The sequence below is a fragment of the Lontra canadensis genome, unplaced genomic scaffold (assembly GCF_010015895.1).
Source record: "Lontra canadensis isolate GAN:19392208 unplaced genomic scaffold, GSC_riverotter_1.0 scaffold13, whole genome shotgun sequence".
NCBI classification, from domain to species: domain Eukaryota; kingdom Metazoa; phylum Chordata; class Mammalia; order Carnivora; family Mustelidae; genus Lontra; species Lontra canadensis.
In genome coordinates this window covers 7,677,135-7,702,613 of record NW_022631007.1, presented here as the reverse complement: position 1 = coordinate 7,702,613, position 25,479 = coordinate 7,677,135, and the positions used below count along the sequence as shown (strand labels likewise).

The following is a 25,479-nucleotide window of genomic DNA, read 5'->3' as shown; positions in this document are numbered from 1 at the left end:
TGGAAAGAAGACTACAGAAAGAACAACAAAGGCATATTTAAATGAGATTTCTTAAGACAGAGATGTAATCAGTATCATATCCTGATTAAAAAAATGCAGAACTTTGACTTTTACATGACATCTTTTCAAATGTGCAACTGTGTTTAGAAAACGCTAAGAAAAGGTTTGGCCATTCTGGCAAATCCAGAAGAACTAGTATATATACTAGTGTATATGTATTTGGATATTTATATATGTATGTATACATATGTATATATATATGCGCTCTCATGCGCGTATATACACACTCCTATACACCGGCGGGTGCAGCTGTCCTTTGATAAGACTTTGGTAGCTAACTAAGGCTTATGGCGGCAGCAGGGATGTGTGCTGTGTGTAGTCTTTACACAATGTTGGTATTCAGTCACATTCAGGTATTTCAAAAGCCATTAACTCTGGGAGTTTGAACATGAATATCCCAGCAGTGCCGACTGTATCTTCAGCCCTCTGGCAAGCAAGCACAGTGTTGTTTGCGGAAACATTCTGCACCATGGAACGAGCAAAGCCAGTAATGTCCCAAATAATGCTTAACTTTCGGGTCTCTCGATTTTTTTTAGAAAGATTTTGATTTATTTATTTGAGTGACAGCGAGAAAGTGAGAGAAAGGGTGCACAAGCCCTGGGAGAGGCAGAGGCAGAGGGGAGAGGCAGACTCCCCACTGGGCAGGGACCTGAATGAGGGACTGAATCCCAGGGCGCTGAGACCATGACGGGAGCTGAAGGCAGAGACTTAATGGACTCAGCCACCCAGGTGCCCCCAGGGCCTCTAAATTTTAATACATTATCTCTAAGGAAAAATACTTAGGTCCTATTAGAGACCATGGCAACCAAGGATTCTATGTGAGCACATTTCTTCCGAGTCATTATCTCTACTACTGAATTCAGTTGCTAAAACCACACATGTTATTTCTGAATCTTCATGTGGTAAATAAACTCCTAGGTGACATACAGATGATTCTCACAATTTGCAGTGTCCCTAGAAAAAGAGAGGAAGAACCCTAAATTAACCATCATGTAGCGATGGTATTCCCAGCATTATTTTTTTCTGTCCCGTGTGAGCTTTTTCTGTAGTCCAAGCCTATGAATTGTGGTTATTGACAAAAATACCCAAATAAAACACAGCTATAGCCAAGAAACAGGGTAGTTAAAATCAAGTTATTTTAAATGTTGAAAACCAGCAAATATGATTTCATAATGTGCACACCTGTTGCGTGGTGAATGACATGCTTACAAACGGCTTGTTCACAAAAGTCGGTTGAAGTCAGCCTAAATAGATAAAAAGTCACTAATCTATATATGATTGCTGAACAAGAGTCTCATTTGGGCCCAGGGTTGTTGGGAAAACATGAAACATTCTAAAAAGTACAATTTCTAGATAACTGAAGTTTACCCTTAAAAGTACCCAATCTTTGATCAACTGTTATTGTATTCTATGGTCTTTGGCCTCTGTAAATAGACTGTAAGTGACATAATCCTCCTTGCTAAACACTCTTGCTGTCAGTGTCAACACTTTTGTGCCCCAGTGGATTTCTTGGCCCCCAAATGATGATGAAGAAATATTTGTTGAGTGATGCTATTGTATGTATATTTGTATCTATATAATTTGATTACAGGATGGTATGTGGTTTCGGTTGTTAAATATGCTTTTTTTTTTTTTCTTTTGAGGGAGGCTCTTTTCCTTAGGCATTCTGCCTTTCTTTCTTTCTACTCTTGACTTCCTGCCCATAGTTGTTTGTACCTCTCCCCATATTTCTGTTTCATAGATGTTATTAAGAAATCAGGTAACTGAAGTTTGGTAGAATTGCTTATAAATTCAGAATAAAGAGACTCTGGGTACGGTTTTAGGGCCTCAATGATAAATGAAGTTCAGAAATTTTGTAGCATTGTTCTGGTTTTTGTTTATCTTCTAGAGAATTGAAATTGCTAGATAATGATGTGCTTATATAGTGAATAAGTAAACAGTTACAATAAAATACATACGGTCGTATTTAAACATCTTCTTATTTAAAAAACTTTTTTGCAGTACATATACGTAACATATAATTTATCATCATAACCATTTTTAAGTGTGCAATTCAGTAATGTTAAGTATAATCGCATTGTTGTGTGACCCATCTCCAGAATTCTTTTCATTGCGCAAAATTGAAATTCTGTTCCCATTTAGCAACTCCCCATTTTCCCCTCCTCCCAGCCTGTAACAACCACCATTCTTTCTTTCTCTATGAATCTCACTACCCTAGGCAACCCATATAAATGGAATCATGCATTTTTTGTCTTTTGGCATATTTTACTGAGCATAAGGTCCTCAAGGTTCATCCTTGATGTAAACAGCTTAGGTAAACAGCATGTAAACACCTCTCATTTGTTTTGTCATCATTAAATTTTTTTAAAGATTTTATCTATTTATTTGAGAGGGAAAGAGAGAGAGTGAGCATGAGTGGGGAAGGGGCAGAGGGAGATGGAGAAGGAGAAACTACCCGCTGAGTGCGGAGACCAACGCAGAACTCATTGAGATTGTGACCTGAGCTGAAGTCAGACGCTTAACCGACTGAGCCACCCAGACGTCCCATAATTAAATTTTTAATATCAAAACATCTGTCATTGAAAGCCAAAGTCATGAGATGCATACCCATACATATGATGCTAGGAAAAGCTGAGGTAGTATAAATGTGCCCATAAGACAGACAAGACTTTCTAAGGACTCAGTTGTGTATAGTATGGCATATCAATACACTGGCATATTATGGAGACATCTAGAAAGATGAGGCAGATCCAGATGTTTTACCTTGGAGAGAGGATATGACACTAAGTGAAGAAAATATACCGGTAAACAGGGCGCCTGGGTGGCTCAGTGGGTTAAGCCGCTGCCTTCGGCTCAGGTCATGATCTCAGGGTCCTGGGATCGAGTCCCGCATCGGGCTCTCTGCTCAACAGGGAGCCTGCTTCCCTTCCTCTCTCTCTGCCTGCCTCTCTGCCTACTTGTGATCTCTGTCTGTCAAATAAATAAATAAAATCTTTAAAAAAAAAAAATACCGGTAAACAGTATGATCACAGTTTTATATAAAACATATATGTGTATGCATAGAAGTATGTCTGGAAGTATATACCTAGAATAGTTAAAAACAATTATCTCTGGGGTGCCTGGGTGTTAAACATCTCACTTTGTCTGGGGTTGTGATCTCAGGGTTCTGGGATCAAGCCCTGCATTGGGCTCTGTGCTCAGTGGGGAGTCTACTTGAAGATTCTCTCCCATTACTCCTCTCCTCTCTCTCTCTCTCAAATAAATAAAATATTTTAAAAAATCATTCTTTTTGGTAGTGGGATTAAGGTGTCTTTCAAATTTGACTTTTTACTTCCTTGAATTGTCTTAGAACTTTGGCATCTACATTATTTCACAATCAGGAAGAAAAAACAGTAATAACATTTTCATTTTTTTAAAAAAGGAAATGACAATAATGATGAGGTAATGGTAGACTGGTGACGTGTCCACAAAAATGAAAAACAAAAATGCTTTGCTGAGAGAGGTCTATTTCAGGTTTAGTTTATTTATTTTATTTATTTATTTTATTATTTATTTATTTATTTTCTCATTTCAATCCTACATTCTAAGCCAATTAAACAAACAAACAAACAAACAAAACCAATAAAAGTTTCAGACATACAAGAATGAGTCAGTCTGAAAAATATTTTCAGGTACACTTTTCATTCTTGTGGAGCTGAAAACCAGCGCCCTTTGTAGGTAATGATGTGATAAGAAAGTTCTTAAGGCAGACATCCAGGCTATATAGAGCCCTATGAATTTACAAAAAGCCTCTTCAGAACATGAATAAATGGGATGGAAGCAAACATGCCTAGCAACCATATTTCAAAGGACTCAGCAGTGAGTCTCAAGTTTTCCACCCAAGTCTCCGAAATGTTTTTCACCTTACACAGCCAGTGGCTGTAATAATGGACAGGTATTTGAAGAATGGAAAGCTAGTTCTTTGCCTAGAGATAGGATTGTGAAGTGTTTTTATAGACTCTGGCTTAAGGAATAAAAAATGAAAAAAGACAACACTAGACACACTCTGTAGGGATCTGGATTTACAGCAAGAAACAGAGAAAATTTTCTCTGCTAAGCTGTCATGAAAATGCTTCTTCCTTTAAAATGTGCAAGAGACAAACAACTTTTGCCTAAACCACAGAAAATACAAACAACAAAATCCCCATCAAAGAAGACATCTCTAATAGAACAATGGAAATACTATTTGGCATGTCTATATGCCCATAGTAATAATATACTTGGGTTTGAAGAAACTCTAAGAATTACTTAACACCACCTTTTAATCTTTAAATGGAGGAAAAGCATGATATATATTAATAACCTTGTTTTCCCAGTGTGCTTATTTCAGGTATTATGATACACATGTAGGTATTTTGCTGGATAATCAAGAAATCTCAGCATCATTTTCCATTCCTAATTTTGTGGTTTGGTACTAAAGAGTCCCTGAGACATTCAGACTTCTCAATGTTTGGAAGCTAAAATGAACCAGACTCCAAATGACTTAAGCCATCTTCAGAATGCAAATACAAAACTAAATTTCTGTCTGCAATAGTTTCACCTGTGCTTGCTTCTAACACACAATCAGAATCTTTGTTAATTTGGGGCTTTGACTTGGTTTTCATGTGCTCCTTATCACCAAAAGGGCAAAAATGAGAGTTTTCATCTCTTAGGTATGGATTAGAGTGGGAGGGGGTGGGGAATAAAATTTGTGGGGCACATCTGGTCCACTGTTTATTTTTGTCTGACCCTCAGGCTAAGAATGGTTTTACATCTTTAGATGTAAAAAGACTATTAAGCTTTCCAGGAGAACAGTTGCTCAGAATGCTGGGGACATTGCCTCTTGGCCCATAAGCCTAAATATTTACTATCTGAAGCTTTAGAAAAAGTTTTCTGACCCTGATGTAGAGTAGAAAGATTTGGAACTAGACAGAAGGCAAAAAGACTTGAGTGACTTTTCAGACTGTATGACCTTGGGCTGGTTGAAGATCCTCACTGGGTCTCCATACTCTTACACACATGGTCTCTTTGTCATTTGATTCACATTTTTGTTTCATGCCATACTGTAGCTATTTAAGAAATCCTAATAAACCTAATTTAATTTGCATGGCACGCAGAGAATAACACTGTGACCTTGATTTGCTTTGGAAGAAACCAATCTGGGTCAGGATGAAGGGAAGTCATTATGATGTTTACGACTTTCTAAACGTTAAACCCAAAGTTTAACCATAACAGGTTTGTTTATGAATGGCTGTGGCTCTTCTGATGGAGTCAAGAACCATTTCTACAGCAAGGGTCTTGGATATGACTTTAAGCTGGTTTATAGTCTCAAAGCAGACAATAAAGATGATGTTGTGTCTCGACTCTGATATCTCTCAACTACCTTCCCCAGGACCTTACGAGTCATGGATGTTCACCCAGGCTGTTGCCTGATATCTGAAGTCCCACAGTAAGAACTGAGAATGTTCCTTTAGCATAAAGGCGCAGCAATATGCACTGGGGCTGACCGAGAGCCACAAAAAGTTGGAAACACCATTGTAACACATATATGGAAGTGTAGTGGGCCCATAATGGGCAAAATATATCTGAATAAAAGAACCAGGGAGGGAGGATGCTATTCAAGATTTCAAGACTTATTATCCAAAGCTTCAGGAGTGAAGACACTGTGGTGTTGGTGTAGAGATGGAACAACATAAAGAATCAAGAAATAAACCTGCCATATATATATGTATGTTATATATACCCCATATTATATATATGACATATACAATATACATGCCATATTACATATATCATATATAATATGTATACCATATTATATATATGTCATATATAATATATATTATATGCATGTCATATATAATATATATTATATATAATCTTTTAAAAAGATTTATTGATTTATCTTAGAGAGAGAGTGTGTGTTTGCACAAGAAGAGGTGGGCAGAGGGCAAGGGAGAAACAGAAGTTCAAGCAGACTCCGCACTAAGCTTGACCACACAACCTGAGATCATGACCCTGAGATCATGACCCGAACTAAAACCAAGAGTCAGATGCTCAACTGACTTAGCCACAGAGGCACCCTTGGACCTGCCATATATTGAAAGCTTACATATGACTGAACCAGCAAAACAGATCCCTGGGGAAAGGACAGATGCGCAGTTAATGGTGCTGAGCCAACTGGTTATACATCTAGAAAACAATGCAAAGTTTCTCCAACTTACACTTTTCAAAGGGCCAATGCCAAATGGACTAGGACTGAAATGAAAAAGACAAAATTTTCAAACTTTTTGAAGAAAATGTAAGAATATTTCTTTATGACCTCGGGGTAGGGAAGGGTACCTTAAACATGATGCAAAAGAACATACTCTCAATGAAAAGATTGATATATCTTAGGAATAAATAAGAAAAAGACAAAACAATGGACAAGAGTTATGATCAGTCATTTCACAGAGGAGGGAACACAAACAGCCCATAAATATATATAAACATACTCAACACCTTTAGTGACCAGAAAAACTGCAAGTTTAATCCAAACTCAGGTGTGACATCATGCACACCATTTTCACAAAAATTGAAAGGGGGTTGCAGAATGGCAAAAATTAAGTCCTGCAGCACCAGCTGTTGGTGACAATCAAGAGAAACCGAAGCTCATATGTTGCAGGAGACACTGCAGGCTGTTTTCCTACATGAACATAGTATTTCCTAATCGAGATAAACATAAGCATACTATATCCCATAGCCTTCTAGAATATTCTCTAGAGAAACCCTGACACGAGTGCACCAAAACAGATGTACAAACGCGTTCAGCACACTGTTGCTTATAATAGTGAAAATAGAAAATCTCCACGTATGCTTCAAGGTAGGATAGAAAAATAAATATATATGTATATTTATATATTTGTTTAGAAATACATATATATAGTGAAACTATAAAGAAAAAAAAATAAAATGAAATTCCAGGTCACATTTGGTAGCCGGGAGATTGTGGGAAGGGAGCTCAGTTTGGGGGGCTCATGCTGGTATTTCAAAGGCACTGATAATATCCTATATCTTAAAGCATGCGCACTTTAGGGAGTTTGTTTTGTATTCTTTACACTGAAATAGGAGTCTGGTGTTTAAATCCCTGCTCCACTATTTTCTAGGTGAACAAAGTACCAAAACTTCCTTAGTTTTCAGTTTCTTCATTTGGAAAATGGGGCAGTGATTAAAAAAAAAATAAAAAACAAACAAACAAAAAAAAAACCTTCCTTCTGGGTTCACAGGAAGCTTAGCAGAGATGAGAACCCCTTAACATCAAACACCAGCGTGTCAGGGGTGTTCTCAACAATAATACCTTGTGTTCTAGCTTGACCTCACTGTGCCTACAAATCACCCAGAGCCTTGTTAAAAGGCAAATTCTGATTCAGTGAGTGTGGGGTGTGCTCCGAAAGCCCGCAATTCTAGCAAATTCCCAGATGGAACTCATGGTGTCAACAGAAGGATCCAGAATATTCCATCACTCCTATTGTTCCCACACTGACTCCCTTTGGCTGCCTTTTGGTCCTCTTTCTTCTGCTCTCTCATCTTCTCTTATTATTCCTGTCCTCTGCCTGGTCCCCTTCCCAATCTATCAAAATCCTGCTCATTCTCGAGACCCCAAATCAAGTTGTTTGCACCTTAGAATTGCCTGGGAAGCTCTTAAAACCTGTGAAGTCCCAGACTACACTCCAGTCCAACTAAATCACGACTTCTGGAGGCTAAACTCTGTTGTCTTATTTTTTAAAGCTGCCCGGATGATTTCCATTGGGAGCCCAGGGGGAGAACTTCTGCCCTAGGGTCTCAACTGAGTAGCTCCTCATCTTCCCAGAAATGATGGGGTGACTCACCAAGACAGTTCTCTTATGGCATTTGGCATCTTACGGCTTTATTTAGTCACCTAGGTCCTTGTCCTTTTCTACTTCATCAAATGAAATTTCCTGGAAGGTGGAGACATGTCTTGGTAATCTTTAAGGCTCATGTAACTCACAAGAGAGCATTTTGAATGAGATTTCAAAAAAAATATTTCTTGTATTGAGTTGTGTACGAGTATGAGTTTTAATCATGAGATGGAACATAGTACTATCAGTGATAAATATTTAAAAAGTAATTTACTTGCTTTCACACTATTTTAATTTCAGTTGATAATAATCTCAGGTATATAATTAATATTCTTAAAAAATGTATACATCTCTGTGATTATCTATAACCATAAAAATAATTTCCAACATAAAACACCAATTCTGGGGCTCCTGGGTGGCTCAGTCAGTTAAAGGTCTGCCTTCAGCTCAGGTCATAATCCCAGGGTCCTTGGGGGTCCTTGGGGGACCGCATTTTGTGGGGGGGGTGTTCCCTGCTCAGCGGTGAGTCTGCTTCTCCCTTTGCCCCTCCCCCTGCTCATACTTGCACACACACACACTCTCTCTTTCTCTTCTGAAGTAAATAAATAAAATCTTAAAAAAAAAACATTTCTGTAATTATGGAGTATAATAAAAACATTGTAGGTCCTGAGGCATTGAAAATAAATTCTCTGTTATAAAGAATATCATAATGTTCGTGCTATTGCAGATATTGCCAATCTAGAAAAACAGGATTTTACTCTTGAGTGTTAGCTTAATATATGGATTAGATTGTTTAAAATTCTGAAATAAAAAATATATATGTATATATCAGGCCTTTACACTTCAAGATAACACATGAAGTTTTATACAATTTTCATTAAGTAACCAAATCTATGTTTCTGGCTAAAGAAAATTCTGTTTCTTATTTGGAATATATAATTGTCTTTCCATAATTTTCATTTACCAAATGAACTAAAAGGACATATGAATCTTGTTTCTCATCACTGCTTTGCACGTGTATCCAGGTCATTAGTCAAACATACTGGAAATACTAAAAACGGTTTGGATTTTTAAGGTTTGTGTTCTTGAGTGCACACACATTCACAAACACACTTGACATTACGCGTTTTTGTTCTGAGGACCCAGACACAGCAAGGGAATGTCATAGGTTCCTTCAGTAAACACTTCCCTTATTAAACAGGGAAGCTACATATGAACAACTTAAGAGACAAAGGGTGGCTGAGGCAAGTTGAGGGATAAAATTGGAAAATCCCTGGGTTCTTGGTCCTGTGTCCAGCTGGGCAATTGTTGGGTAACAGGATTAAGCTAAGAAAGAGGCATTCATAAGGAAAGCACAAATGAGGAATTCCATTAGCCTGTCCCTAGAAACTACAAACTTCTGTATTTTTGAGCCATCCTTTGCAAGGGCCCCTTCATGTATGGTGGATTAAGTAATGTTTGTAAGAGTCTCTAGCAGGACTGTATTGAAGGAGAGGAGGGAAGAGAAGGGGAGAAGGAAAAAAAGTGAGGTAGGAGGAAAAATGGAGAGAAATAGAAGAAAAGAGAGCAACAAGCATAACACCATGACATGTAAGAATAATACCTTAGATTTATCGAACATTTGCATGCCCAGATGTTGCTCTTGGTATGCTATTTCTATAAACCTATTTAATCCTTACAACATATTATAGATAAGAGAAAATCAAGGTACCGAAAGACTAAGTGATTTTCCCAAGGTCCCCCAGCTCATAAAAAATGGAAACTGGATTTGAATCCAGGTAGCTTAGACCTACTATGTGTTATCAAAATGACATCCAATGAAATGTATTCTGTAAACTGCTGCTCTCATGGAGAAGGCAAGCTCCATAGTGCCAAAGATCTCATTTCCTCATGACTGCATGCCCAGCTTCCATTTAAAAGTGAATGTGAGTTAGTGAATATTTATTAAGTCTTTTACTATGTGCCTGGCACTGGTCTAAGTGCTGGAGATGCAGCAGTGAACATTCCACATCCACTCAAGCTTATGTTCTAGGGAGATGTGCTTGATATGTAGGAAATATGTATGGAGAATGATTGCTGAAAATAAAATGAACTAGGGCCCAAGAATAGACTGCTTCTGTCGTATAGAGCTCCTTTTTTTTTTTTCTTTTAATGTTAGAAAACCAATACCATCAGTCCAACATAGACAGCAAACTTCAGGTGCCAAAGAAAGACAGCCATAGTTAAAGAAGGTAGGGCTTCAAGAAATACAGAGAGCAAAAATCGTAACATTTGACAGGAAGGACAATGAAATAGGAAAAAACATAAGAATAGCCACAAAGAAAGTACAGACATGTGTAAATTACACAGTTGTCCGAACACAGGTGAACTACATAGCTCAGGTAATTGTGAATGCCTGTTGACACCCTACAGTGTTACCCTACATTCGAAACACCGAGTTCCAGTAAACCTTTATTTAATAGTACATGGTAGTACAATAATTATGGAAAGGAATTCTGCACCTGGGTTTTCATGCTGCTAACCAACCTTGAAATCAAACTGCTAAACAGGGTTTAGTGCACTGGCAAATCTTGAAGTCCTTTTTCACCAGTGTTCAGGTTAATGGTTGAGAGTTGGTACTCAGAGTACACCAAAATTTCTTTTAGTTAATAATACATCATCTCATGCGGTCTGAAGACTCTGTCAAAACAAGTAATGGCAAACTAGACCAATGCCTCATTTGGAATTGGGGGATGCTTTGGAAAAAATGAGCCTGCTTATCCGTTTCCAGTAGACAGGAGTCGTTCATTTCAGTTGGAGAATTATATCCAATGGGAATGCCTGAGTCTCACTGATGAGTTTAAATCCTGTGCTCCATTTAGGATCCTTCCTATTTTACAGTTATTTCTCTCTGATGCTTGTAGTAACATCAGGTATTTCTCAGTTTTGAGAATGAACTATTTGTTTCTTTAAACACAGGACCCCACACCTTGGATTACACAGTCTATTGAAATCAAGGTCAACTGGAAACGAATACTCTTTTTCCATTCTTCTTTTTGTGCCTTCAGATTTCAGCTGAAACCATTGAGTGAATGTGAGTTGGGGTTGTGACAATTTGCTTCCAACCCCAAATATGTCAGACTTTCTTTCTTCCTTCTTTTCTCTTTCATTTTCTTTTCCTTCCTTCTTTTCTCTTATTTTCAGTTTTGCCTTTTGATTCCACTTGGCTATGTTGCCTCTATTATATTACTGTTAAAATTTTACCAATAAGGAAATTTTTTATTCCTTCTCAGTGGAAATGTTTCATGTCTTAAAACTATTCATGAACTTGTAGATAGGAAGAGATCTGATCTGAAAGATCTAGGAAGAAAGAAAGATCTTTCAGAAAGATCTGAAAGAAATAAGAAGAGATCATGACCCGAGCTGAAATCAAGAGTTAGCTGCCCAGTCAACTGAGTCACCCAGGTGCCCCTCCCTTGGTTCTTTCTTTTGGTGGCTGTTTGGTTTTAGAATAGAGATTCATCAAGATAACATCTCAAGGGGCACCTGGGTGACCCAGTGGGTTAAAGCCTCTGCCTTCGGCTCAGATCACGATCCCGGAGTCCTGGGATCAAGCCCCGCATCAGGATCTCTGCTCAGTGGGGAGCCTGCTTCCCTCTCTCTCTGCCTGCCTCTCTGCCTATTTGTGATCTCTCTCTCTGTCAAATAAATAAATAAAATATTTTAAAAGAAAAGATAACATCTCAGTCCAACTTTATAAAATGCTTTTGTTCAAGCAAAACTATTTTAAAAACCAAGCAAGACACTTTCTGATTTTCATATTAAAATTAAATGTGAAAAATGCAGTTTCTAACCTAAATCTAAGTAAAGGTAAGGGAAAAATTCTTTCAAATTTCCTGCAAGGTTAAAAATTTCTATAATAGAATTGTAGAAAAAAATGCAAAACAAAACCAAGGAAAAAATAAGCAGAGATGTTACCTTTATACTTGAAAACTGAAGTCATAACCAGTATTGTGAATTAATGTCATGTACCTGATTATAGAGATGAATTTACAAGTGCAAAGCACAGAGAACTAAGATGTTCTTTTAGTTCTCTTAGAGAATTCTGCTTTTGGGGTGTGCATAGGTTTCTAGAATTAACAGTCTAGACCAGAAATGTTTTAGCTCCATGTGTGCTGCTGAAGGGGATGAGAATATACTACCCCAAAACATGCCACTTTGGTATAAGGATTATTTTGAGGGGAAGGCAACTGAGAAAAGAGATGTGCTCTCTGCCCTCTCTTGATCTGCATCAAAGCAAAGCATTTATGCCCCTTGAGAAGGTGTTCTTCCTTCCCATATACCTGGAAGAGGAGAAAAACTCTTACTACCAGGGACAGAGACAGTACTGAGATGAGTCTGCATACATATACCTTAATAAATAACTCTTATCTACCATTAGTTTCCCCTCACATGTTTACCACACACAAGCCCCAACCCCCTTTTCCCTGTCAGTCCCTTCACCATAATTTATTGCCCCTTTTAAAAATAGTATGTAATCCCCAAGTCTAACCACCTCCTTGGGTTTTTCACTTCTTTTCTGTGAGTTCCCTGTGCACATAAAAATATTACCATCACATAAAAGCTATATGCTATTCTTTTGTTAACTTATCTTTTGTCAGTTTAATTCACAAGCCTCTGGCATGAAACCTAAGAGGGTAGAAGAAAAGATTTTCCTCCCCTACCCTGCCAAAGCACCTGCTATCAGTGATTTTGTGAGTCTGAGCAGTTTCATAAGTTCTAGCACCTGTGTAAGTTAGAAACATCCACCATTACCTTTCTTATTTTCTAAAAATGGGCAACTATTAAATTCACATGCATTCTTCAAGCACTTATGGTGTGTCATAGCTATGTTTGGAACCATGAAAAAAATTCCACTGTGGGCCAGCCTCCAAGGAGCCAACAATGTGGAACAGAAGAGAGATGAGAATCAACGAGAGAATAAGCAATGATTGAAATGCTATGCCCACGGAGTGCTATCTGAGACCATGGAGAAAAGGAGGTGCCTGGGACTGCCTGCACCTGGGAAAGACTCTCTGAATGCCTGAATTAATACTCTAATGGAAAGCAGCTTTACATTGAAGATGGGAGGGGGGAACCAACTCCTGCATTGAGCTGTATATACATATATACACACATAAACATACAAAATTATTTCTGCTCTTTCTCTTCCCATGAATACCCAGATCACAAAAAGAAATGTCTTAAGATGGTAGGGTGGGACAACTCAGCCCACAGTCGGCTCTGCCAGTACTTAGCCTTGTATACCTGGAAAAGGCTTCACTCCTGTTCCTTGGCTTGGTCAAAGCCACTTCTAATAGCACCTTCGACCTCCAGCATTCTATGATGAGGTCAAACTCTGCTATGCATACACACAGTGGGCTGCCTTCAAGGCTGGGTATAAACATGCCATGTAATTTACTAATTTACATATAACATGTAAAGATAAGCACTTACCTCAATTTACCTATCCTAAAAATCATTGAAGGCATGACTCATCTTTCTAGTTTTTTTTTCCTTTTTTTTTCTTTTTTTGTATTTTTATCTGCACAAGAATTACCCAGGAAAAGTACAAGCCCTTCTGAACTGCTCCCTATACCGGTCCTCATTCTGATTCAGTGAATCTGGGCTGGGCTAGGGATGTTGCATATTTACTTTCTCGTAGGTGATTCTGATGCCTTGGGTTGTTGTCCTGAGTTGTGGGCAACAATTCGGGAACACTGAAGAAGGGGATTAAGCCTGACCCTGAGCCATTTCTCCAGCTGAGTACTTTCAGAGATTTTAGGGAAGTTTCAAATCAATCTCTTTGGAATGCTTCAGATTAGAGATAAATCCCTTAGATCTGTTTTGATCCAGTCATAGTTGCAGTCGGAACCAAAACGAGCTACAACAGGGCATTGATTATCCGGTTATATTTAAATCTCTAAAAGAGTCCCCCCCCCCCCATGATGGTGTACCAGGGGCAGGAATTTCCACAGGCAAAAATTTCCAGGTTGTATCAGTGATAGAAACAACATAAAGGTGGATGGGGGGAGGGGTGGCTAGACAGGAAAATTAGTAACTAATTCTGCTATAAAAGTACTGAGTTTGCAATTACCAAGGTAAATCCTCCACAGGAACATGGAATTTTTCTTGTGATAAGTATCTCAAAATGTTTATTTTGAGATGCCCTGTTGCTGACTGGTCTTCCCTTCCAGGTAACGTGCTTCTCTGTGCCTGGCCCGAATTTTTATTCCTGAACTCATTTTTCTCTATTCTTAGCTAAGAGTAAAAACAACTGACATTCTTCACTGTAAACCAAACCAACAAAGAGAGAAAAAGTTTTATATACAAGGAAAATGTTAAAATAGCCCCTCAGTTTAGTCATCTTATTTTCAAGGGTGCTGAACGAGCACTCTTTTGGATCTTGTGTGAGCATGCCCAAATTTTCAGAGAGGAAAGTCATTGTCCAAAGTCATAGCACGGCTGGTGGAGCGGCCTGCGTGCAATGATGGGATGTTGGGACAGGGTGGGGTGTTAACGTCCCAGGAACTTGCTTGGATTCCTTGGATTCAGTACGACCACCCCAGTTCCTATGATCTTCAGTCAGTTTTGTTTCCAGCCACCCTTTATACCCTCTCTAGAATGTAAATCTATGTTGATTCCTTGCTGAAAACCCTACATTGCCTTCAATATAAAATTGAAATGATTCTAAAATGGAAAAAAAAGAGGAGGGACTTTCATAAATATGGAGTATCTGTCCCCCTCCTTCTCCCCACCTTCCCTTTCTCCCTCTCCTGCTACCTCCCAAGAACCTTCAACTGGGCCACTGGAGCTCTTCTCTCTTAACTTCGAAGGCTTACCTCACTATAGCAGTTGGGTAAGTAGTTTGCAAATTTTCTAATCTACCACTCTGATGGGAATTTCTTAGGCTCATTCCTCTTCATAGCCCCAGCACTAGCATATGGCCTGGAGTTTTTATTAAATGAATATAATTTTGAAAGAATGAAAAAAATTATTTGTCTCAAAAATGATGTATATATTCCATGTGCTTCATTTAAAGTATTAACAAAAATACATTTGTAACCATGTTCAATGCTCCTTAGCTCATGTGAAACAGTTTAATACTTGACATAACAGCTCATGTTCTTCATAAATGATACATTGTATATATATATTTTTTTCTTTTTTTTTAAAATATTTTTATTTATTTACTTGACAGACAGAAATCACAAGTAGGCAGAGAGGCAGGGGGTGGGGTGGGGGAAGCAGGCTCCCTGCTGAGCAGAGAACCCCTGCGGGGCTCCATCCCAGGACCCTGAGATCATGACTGGAGCCGAAGGAAGAGGCTTTAATCCACTGAGCCACCCAGGTGTCCCATATTTTATCTTTTTATAGACTTTTTTGTTTCTTTAAAAAATGTTTAATTGAAGTCTAGTTGACATATAATAATAGCATAGTCATTTCAGGTGTATTGTATAGTGATTCGACATTAATATATATTATGAAATGCTCACCATGGTAAGTCTACCATCTTCACCTAACAAAGTTATTACGATGTTATTGACTGCATTCCTGATGCTGTACTTTTCATTCCCATGAGTTACTTATTTTATAAATGGAAATTTTTACCTCTTAAACCCTGTCACCTGTTTCACCCATCCGGCCACTTCTCCTCCTCACTGACAGCCATCAGTTTTCTGTATTTATTTGTTTGTTTGTTTTGTTTTGAGATTCCCCACATAAGTGGAATCACATGGTACTTGTCTTTCTCTGTTTGACTTACTTCACTTAGCATAATACCCTCTAGGTCCAATGATATGTTATAGTTAAATTTTTTAAATAAGCACTGTGACAATTTAAAAAAAAAATCAACATTTGCAGTTAAGTACCTACTTCTAATCAGACTCTGATGGCCATTCACCCATCTAAGTTTGCTTGATTAAACCTTGATTTAGGAAACAAATATCTCAGTTCCAGACTTTGGTTTCAATGCCATGAGGGGTTACAAAATGAAGATAGCTGCCCCCACTATCACTTACAGAAGATGGCCCACATAGATAGCTAAGAGCTGAATCAAATCTATTCTGACCAAGAGAAAAATGCAACAATCCATAGAAAGACAAGCCAACGAGCTGGGCCTCACTAATACACAGGTAAGAGGGAAACCGGACTTGCTTGCTTGCTTGCTTTCTCTTTTTCTCTCTTTCTTTCTCCCAAAACAGGAGCTATTTCCAAGACCTTTGGCATTTTGATCATTCTTCACCTGGGCATACAAATAAATGATTCCCATATATACAGAGGCCATGGAGAAGGCAGTATATTGGTGTGCTCACACCGAGGGTTCTGGAACCAGAATGCCAGGCTATCATGACAACTTTACCATTCACCACTCTCATGACTTCACCTGTCTCTGCCATTTCCTCATTAGTAAAATAGAATAATTGTAACTTCCCTCATGGGAGAATAGGGGCATTCTAATTCACACATACAGAATGCTTACCACCACTCCTGGCACACAGTAGGTAGGTTCTGTAAGTGTTAGCTATTATAATTATCCACTTACATCTACTCTTCCAAGGTGTGTGTATGTGTGTGTGTGGTGAGAAATGGAAAAATGACTGGAAGTTTTTCAAATGCATTCTAGTATCTACAGAGAAAAGGTTATGCTTTTCTCTTTTGACCTACAAACATGGTCAATTTATTCATTTATTTTTAAAGATTTTATTTGTTTGAGAGAGAGCATAAGTGGGAGAGAGGAGCAGAGAGAGAGGGAGAAGCAGGCTTCCCATTGAGCAGAGAACCCAATGTGGGACTCAATCCGAGGACCCTGGGATCATGACCTGAGCCAAAGGCAGATGCTTAACTGATTAAGTCACCCAGGTACCCCTAAACATGGTAAATTTATAAAGAAAAGTATTAAGTAACTTTTAATTTCTGTAATGATATTACTTGTTCTTGCTGTTTTATTATTTTTTAATATATACTGTACTATTTTTTATTTTATTACTTTATTTTATTTTGCCAATTTTTTTTCAGCACTTTTTCATCAGGACACTTAAAGGATTAACACTCCTGTTATTTTTTCTGCAATATCTTGCTCAAGTTTGGAATTGATTTAATGTTGTTAGTAAGATAACAAAAATGGAAACAAAAAAATTAGGACACCTATTGTTTTGTTTCATGTACCAGGACCATTTAATAGCCTGAAGTTTAGGTACTTCCTGAAATGGAGAAAAATTCAACTGTGACAACTTTTGGGCTAAGAGTTTCCTTAGAGGGTAATTATTAGAGAACTTTATTGTTTCTTCCAGGATTATTGGCCTATTCTATTAATTCTCTTAATAATTCTAATAATTCTCTTACAAAATTCCCTTAATTTTAATAATGTATATTCTAATTGAAAATCACTTCTGTTCATCTATGTGTCAAGTTTGTTAGCATGGAACATTCAAACTGATTTTTTACTTTCACTTGTATTTGTCATTATTTCCACATTCTCGTTTTGTCTATCAATGATTTTTCTACTTTTTTAAAAATTAGATGAGCTCGTATTTTCTACTTCTGTTTGCCAACAACCAAGCTATTGTATTTATGAATTTACAGCTTTTCGACTTTCACTGACACTCTGTTTTATGTTTTTAGTTGGTTTTCCCCCTTCTGATTTAGTTTTGTGTATTTGAATTTTTTAAGAAGCCTTTTGAGTTGATGGCTTACTACACGTGTCTTCTTTATTTTGTGAAGAGTATGATTTACAGCACTGGCAGGTAACTCTGGGCCTCCTTCCAGGCCTGCTCCCTGTCCTGGGAGGCTGACTGTAAGGTCCACAGCCCAGGGTTCCACCACAAGGGGTTCCTAAGATGGAAGGAGGGAGGGATCAGATGAGGTTAGGGTCTTCATCATCCTGGCTCCCTCCCTGCCTGGTTGCCTTGAGCTCCAGAGTTCCTGTCTCTGTGTTCCCTGTATCCCTCCATTTCATGACCAGCTCAGTACCACTGTTATTCCTGCGTCCCAGGAAAGGAAGCAGAGGCGGGAACATTGGCTGCTATAGCATCTCTGATGATTTCCCTGGACCTCAATTTGTAAACACTGTATCCATAAATAAACTCTGCTCAAATTATCTGATTTTGAATGTGCCGCATGTGTCTTGTTGAGACACGGACTGACATAATAACTATGCATTTTCCTCAGAGGTTATTTGAATGCATCCCATAGGATTTTATTCCTCATCTTCTCATTATTATCGATACTTATTTAAATACCGTGCCATTGTGATCTTGACTTCTTCCTTAAGCTAAGAGTTTTTGTTGATGTTTGTTTCTAATTGTATTTGTTTATAATTTTGTTGCATGGTGGGTAGATTTTGATTCTTACTCTATTGGTGGACTTTGTGGGATTCCATCAGCTTTTCTTTGTGATAAATTATGGTCAATTATTATAAACATTTTATGAGCCCTGGCAAAGATGTATTTTTGTATTTAGGAGATAGTTTGCTTATTAGATTCATTACTAATTGCATTACTCAGGCCCTCTAAGTCAGTGCAATTCAAAGCATTGGTTTTAGTTTCTTAACCTGCTCGTAATTAAATAAATACAGAACTGGACTGTAAGGATTTAGAAAGTTTAGAGCAATTTGATAGAGCTAACGATGATGGTTGGAAAACAAAACGTTTGGTCTTATATTTTATATATTTCCTATTCCACTTTCTTATAATTCATTTTCATCATATAATAGTAATGGTCCAAGATAAAATGGAAAGTAAGCCACACTGTTCCTTCACTATAGGAAGTTTAAGAAACATTGCTCCCCTTGATTTATCAAAGTCCACTTGATTTATCAAAGATCTTTTATTCACTCTTCACTTTCACCCACACAGAGGACAGACCTATATCTTCTTCCAGGACACTTCTCCAACTCCCCCCACCTCCAACTCCACACACACACACACACACACACACACACACACACACAGAGCAAAGTCCCAGGAAAAGGGACACTTTCAGAGATTGAGGATTTGAGTCACAGAAGAGGACTACCACGTAGTTTCTTGCCAGTGATATGTACTTACTTTTGAAGACTTTTTACAGTTTCATCATCAACCCCAAGACAGGAGGGACACATTCATATCTGCTACATCATTTCATCCCCACAATAAGCGGAGATGTATGTAGCAAGAGGAAATTGAGACAGAGATGACATAGGTTGTCAGCACCAGGAATAATGGGACTGATGAACCATGTCTTCCAAATACATTTTGCATCCAAATGCTATAATGTAACTTAGTATTTATACTCTGTGTCTTGCTTTTCATCCTATAACAGAGAAATTAAAATGAGTACTTGAATTTAGAGCAAACTAATTCTTTCTTCTAAATGGTGTGCTTCCGTCAATGAAGAAATGATACACTCACAGAGAAGCTTAAGCAAACAAAAATTTCTTTCTTTTGATGATTTTTTGTTTATACTCTCCCTGATTCTCACTGCCCTATTTTCGATAAGGGCATTGCCCTTGAAGAAATGGTCAACCTAATGCCAGTGTCTTTGTGCTTTGTAAGAGCATTAGCACCATTCTAGATTCTCACTCTTCTTAGTGTTTCAGAAATGAATTATGAAAAAACCTTTATTTTTAGCCTTTGTAACTACCAAAATAAGAAAGTGGTTTCCATGAAAAGTTATGTGAGATTTCACAGTCGATTTCTATTAGAATTACATGGGAATTTCTTGAAGTTGAAGCCAAGGGTGTAAAATTTTAGCCACACCTGTCTCCAAGATGAGTTATTAGGCTGACTTTGAAATCTGATAACTCTGTTTTGCTGAGTCACTGAAATCTATTGTGGCCCCTTGGCACGTCTTGTTCTGAATCCTTGATATGGGCCTGGCCACCAGGGGTGCTCCATTAATGCTTCTCAGATGGAACCGATCAAGATTTTTTATACTGCTGATGCAGAGTGATTTTGTGCACTGTTTTTCAAAACACTTTCATAAAGCTGATTGCATCTCCTGCCTTCTCACTTTTTTCCCCATAATATTAGACCTTTAATAAATGGGTCTTTTGTGTGTATGGAGAATCTTAAACACTTACACCTTTTGACATAGCAATTCCACTTCTGGGAATTCTGTTCAGAATCCTGAAGAGGAAGCAGAGTGCCATATACAAATGTGATTATAGCAGCATTATTCATAGTAATAAAAAATTTGTAATGTCCTGAGTGTCCACTAAGAGAGAAGCAACTGAGAATGACTAAATGTTAAAAATGTTTATAAGACCACATAAATATTATTTACAGAGTCTATTTTCACAGGAAAAAAGAACATAGAATTGTATACACAATATCTTTACATCTATGTTTTTAAATATCTTGCATGTAATAAAAATGTTAGTGGAAAATACTAAAAATATCAATGATATTATCTTTAAGTAGTGAAAATATGATTGAATTTTTCCTTTCAAATTTTCAGAATTTTGCATTTTCTTTCTTAAGCACACATTACTTTTATCATTGAAGATCATCACACATTTTATTTTATTTTAATTTTTTTAAAAGATTTTATTTATTTGACAGAGATCACAAGTAGGCAGAAAGGCAGGCAGAGAGAGAGGAGGAAGCAGGCTCCCCGCCAAGCAGAGAGCCCGATGCGGGGCTCGATCCCAGGACCCTGGGATCATGACCTGAGCCAAAGGCAGAGGCTTTAACCCACTGAGCCACCCAGGAACCCCCACACATTTTATTTTTAATCATTATATGTCTTAGTCTTATACAGAGAATACAGGAAGTCCCTCATCTGTTACATATCTAGTTCCAAAGTAATAAAATTATGTATGTTCCTAGATAATACACAAAATACATGTATAGATTTATGTGTTTGCTTTAGACTGCAGCAGTATTTCAATTTTAGTTATTCAGGAATGGATACAGACAGCTATGAGGAGCATTACTTTATGTCCAAGTTCAAAGAGTATCAGTATCTGTAAAAGATGAGATTCAAGGTGTGTCTGCAGAACCTGCAGAGAAAGTAAATGGTCACGGTGCAGATGGGCCAGGGCACCAGGGAGGGAGAAGGTCCCCTCTCTTGAGCATTCTCCTAGCTTTATGGGGACCTGCATGCACCTGGCACTAAAAGATGAAAATTTATTTCAAAGTATCCTTGTTTGGTGAATATTTCAACTCATTTACAACAATGAACTTCAGTTAAGATGCAAAGAGAAATTTACTGAGTGTAATAGGTACTTGGTTTCTTTCCCCTCTTCTTGACATTCTTCTCCTTCCTCTCGGTTGGAGCACCTCTTTCTCTCTAGCCGCTGTGAAGGCTCCAGAGCATGGGACTCCAAAAAAGTTCCTTGAGTATTTCTGGGAAATGAAACTTGCTGTCTGGGGAGGGAATAACTGGTGGAGATGGTTTCTCTTCACGGTAGTCATGACACAAACATGGAAGCATATTGTGGAGGTCATGACAGAAGGCAAGCTTAGGATGAACCAGAGATCACATAACAAGCAGGAACAAAAGAAACCAGGTCTTTGGTGATATCACTGAACCAGTGGATCCAGCCTCACCTGAAACCCTCCTGCACAGTGGATTTTTAAGTTACGGGAACAAAAAATACACTTTTTATTGTTTAGGCCATTTTTTATTGTTTTGCTTTTTTTTTTTTTTTAACTTATAATGTATTATTTGCTTCAGGGGTACAGTATGCCAATTTAAAAAAAATAGACTGTTTTTCTTTGTGTGTGTTGTTTTTATTTTAGTAATCTCTACACCCAATTTTAGGCTCAAACTCATGACCCTGAAATCAAGGGTCACATGGTTCACTGACAGATCCAGGTAGGTGTCCCTGTTTTTGCCATTATTTTTTAAAGATTTTATTTATTTATTTGACAGAGAAAGAGACAGGAAGAGAGAGAATACAAGCAGGGGGAGTGAGAGAGGGAGAAGTAGGCTTCCCACTGAGCAGGGAGCCCAACATGGGGCTCCATCCCAGGACCCTGGGACCATGACCTGAGCCCAAGGCAGACACTTAACAACTGAGCCACCCAGGCATCCCATGTTTTTGCCATTTTGTATAGGGTTTTAGGTTGCTTACAATTACAGGGCTGCTAATTGAAAATCTGGGTTATTTCATTCTTAATCGATAAAAGGAATGCATACTAATATAGTAAAACAGACAAATGCTTTGCAGAGACTAATTTATAAGATAGACGTAGCACAAGTCCTCAGCTGAGGCCAAGGCTTTGATGCTGACTTTGGGTAGATGGAGAGCAATCCATCTACTATCATATCAATTAGACCTAAACAACCTCACAGATCTGCTTGCTTCCTTCCACCTTCTTGACTCTTATCCTCTTTCAGACCACCTCCATCTTGCACCTGAATCACACCATGCCTCAGTTTCTCCTTGTCTCCAGTCCATTCCCCAAACGACAACCACAGTTCTGTTTCCAAAGTATAAATCTGATCATATCTCTGTCCTGTTCAAAAACTTTCTGTGCTTTCCATTACTCTTGGGATCAAGTTCAAACTCCTTAACCATGATCCAGTATGATGGAGTCCTACACCTCCCCAACCTCCTTTCTTCTCCCTCCCCTAGCTCTCCACATCCAGGCATGTTGGCCCTCTCTCTAGCCCTCGCATAGAAAGTCCCAGTCCAGCATGGACTGTTCTCTCTACTGGAAGATTCTTCTCTCTCATCCTTGGGAGAGCCATCTTGGTTGGCTTTTCCTCATCTTTCAGTTCTCAGCACGGATATCACTTTCTTGGGGAAACCTTCTTGGTGCTTCTCTGTGTGCCCTGTGGCAACTATTCTCTATCATCACCACACAGGCCTACTGCCCAGCTCTTACTAACCTAGAAGCTCTGTGAGGTCAGGATCACCTTCCTCACTCTCAGGCCCCCAACATAACACAGTGTCTGGCACAAAATAAGAGTTCTATAAATACTTGTTGAATGAATTAATTAGAAGATTATTTATATGGTAAACCCAATACATAATACATACATAATACTAATATGGCAATGCAAAACACTATATTGTGCATGCACATACGTGTGTCTAATCCTGAAAATTATTTTTTTGGCATTGTAGCACACTAAGTGAAAGTGGTTCCAGTTCTAAAGAAGTTAAAAACATTTCATTTGGGTTTTCATTTCATGAATTACAGAACCTGTGCCAATTTTCTAAGCAAACTGCTGTAACTCTGTTACGTGAGATGGTGTGGGGGAGAGGGCTTTAAAAATAGCCGACCGGATATCCCTCTTGGTGGCTTGGGTTATGTAAAAGTATTTTGTGTTAAGCCAATGTCTCACAATGGATCACTGAGCTTTGAAAAGGCTATTTGGGATCCCGTTTTCAGTGTTAAATATCTGCTTATGAACAGAATCAGACTGAAAATCTCCTAGAGAAAGGGTACAATATCCAAAGAGTTATCACTTTATAACTCCAGGTACTAAAAAAATTCCCATGTTAATACTGAAAGTGATTTAAGAAAAATAAAGTCACTTCTCAATTCAGTGAGAAAGAAGCCAGGATTCCTATAAAGAAAAGTTGTTAGACTTGGGCTTAAAACATTTTTCTATTAGAGCAAAACAATCAGATAGCATCTGGCTTCATTAAATATTTATTTTAGTTTTCAAAAAGAAGTAATTTGGGGACACTGTTCTCATGAAGACCACATAAAAGCAAAATGATAGGGATTGTTTTCTGAGAGTTTGTCATGGACTGAATCCTTGGGCACAGATGAGTGAGCCAAGTAGATGAGTCTGTTGTCCTGTGCCATGTCCTGACTCAAAAGCTATATACAGGCGAAGATGGTATGATTAGCTGGACCAATAAAATTCTCTCTCAAGTGGGGAATTAGGTGCTTGGTAGTTGGAGTGGATGCCCAGACCAATAGAGAGAAGGCAGAAGGGAGTCAATCTGGTAAAAGAAGTGAATGAGCAGAAGACATGAGATAGGACACACGAGTTAGGGAATGAGCTTGTTGGTTAGCTGGGGCAGAGGTGACAGAAACAGAAACTTCTACTGAGTTGTTACAATTCCTGCTGTTGAAGGAACAATGAGATAACTTGGTCAATAAACATGTATATTCCTACAGTAACTTCCATTATCCATGAGACCTGCCTCAAGACTTAGATTCCAATTTCTCTTATTGGTGGGTGTGTATACCTACCAAAAACTTGTTTCTTGAGATATCAGAAGAATCTCTGTTCCGCATCAAAAAGACTCCTCTAGATAGAGATATCCAAAACAGCACGTGGACTCAAGTGGTTCATACGCAACAATTACTTGCTGTCATACTTTCTCTTGGGCATGACCACACCGTTCAAAGCCCATTTGTGCAAAAGCCCTGCCAGATTTACCAATCTCATCCCAGTTAGAGTGGTGTGACCACCAGCATCCCCCCAGCCTTACTCCCATCCTTCCTCCCATTTTCTCAGTTTGCAGAAGAACCCATTTGGCATCTTGGTAACTCAGTATCTGAATGGTTGCTGGGATCCCTGATTCATGAAAAAGATGGGGAATTATTCTGCTATGCTGAGGAAGGTGTTCTGAACTTTTAAAGACATTATGGCATCTGGATTACAGGACAGAAGAAATACAATGCATTGCCACTCATCTGCAGTTTGGGTATGTGTCCTGAAAATATCTGGGAAATGTGAAATAAGTGAGAAGACCTTCGATGAGAAGAGTTGTTCCAAGTAGTTTCTAACTAGTTGTTCCTGATGGAATTTTCTGTCCTGTTGACAAGCATCTAAATGTATGATATAATCAAGAACTAAATTTTCATTTTCTCTACATTTTGACTCTGCATTGCTTGTATTAATGTATTATTTAAGTTTTCTGCCAAGTGTGTTAAAGATACAGTGAATACTAAATATGGGGCTGATTCTTAGTTATTTCTTGATGTGTTCAAAACTTCTTTGAAGATATAAGTTAATTTAACAATACAGTTGGATTTTTGAATATACGTTTGCCTGGAGCCTTTTCTAAAATGCATCTGTTTTATATAGTGAATTACACTGACAACGAAACACTAGGTTTTTTGTTTGTTTTTGTTTTGTATTTTTTAATGTTTTATTTAACATAGGGCTCAGAGAATTCAATAGATGGTAGTGCCTAGCGTCAAGCTCAGTACCTGTCATGTTGTAAGCACTCAGCTTCTACCTGAAACACTAGTTTTTGTCTCCAACTAAAGTAACTGTATTTTTCTTCAACCTTCACAAGTATAATTGTTACACATGTGTTACATAGATGCATATATATTTCACATTATCCAAAACACAACCAAATAATTAACATAAATATGTGGCAAAGTGAATCTATAAGATAAATATTAAAAAGATTCTCAAAGCTGACATATGAAAAAGAATTAGGAAGAGAACCTCTCATATTCTCCATTGTGTCCTGAAACAAGGACATTTATCTTATAGAATCTCTCTCGAAAATGCATGGTCTATACTCCTTCCATGGCATACCAATCATATTAAAATCTACGAACAGGGGAGCCTCCTTGCTCCCTTAATAAAACCCAACTCAAGATCATCCTACATT

At 38.1% G+C, this 25,479-nt stretch overlaps 1 protein-coding gene and 1 long non-coding RNA gene across 2 annotated transcripts in view; one reads left to right on the top strand and one right to left on the bottom strand.

The window, feature by feature from the left end:
• The window catches only part of COL4A3 (collagen type IV alpha 3 chain), a 125,818-nt gene that overhangs the window by 80,628 nt on the left and 19,711 nt on the right, over nucleotides 1-25,479 (bottom strand). The gene's annotated exons all lie outside the window — the stretch shown is intronic.
• LOC116867711 overlaps nucleotides 1-25,479 on the top strand; it is a 46,210-nt gene that overhangs the window by 16,553 nt on the left and 4,178 nt on the right. Inside the window, exon 2 of the long non-coding RNA XR_004382651.1 lies at nucleotides 10,896-11,010. This is a non-coding gene — a long non-coding RNA (uncharacterized LOC116867711). The remainder of the gene's footprint in view (nucleotides 1-10,895; nucleotides 11,011-25,479) is intronic.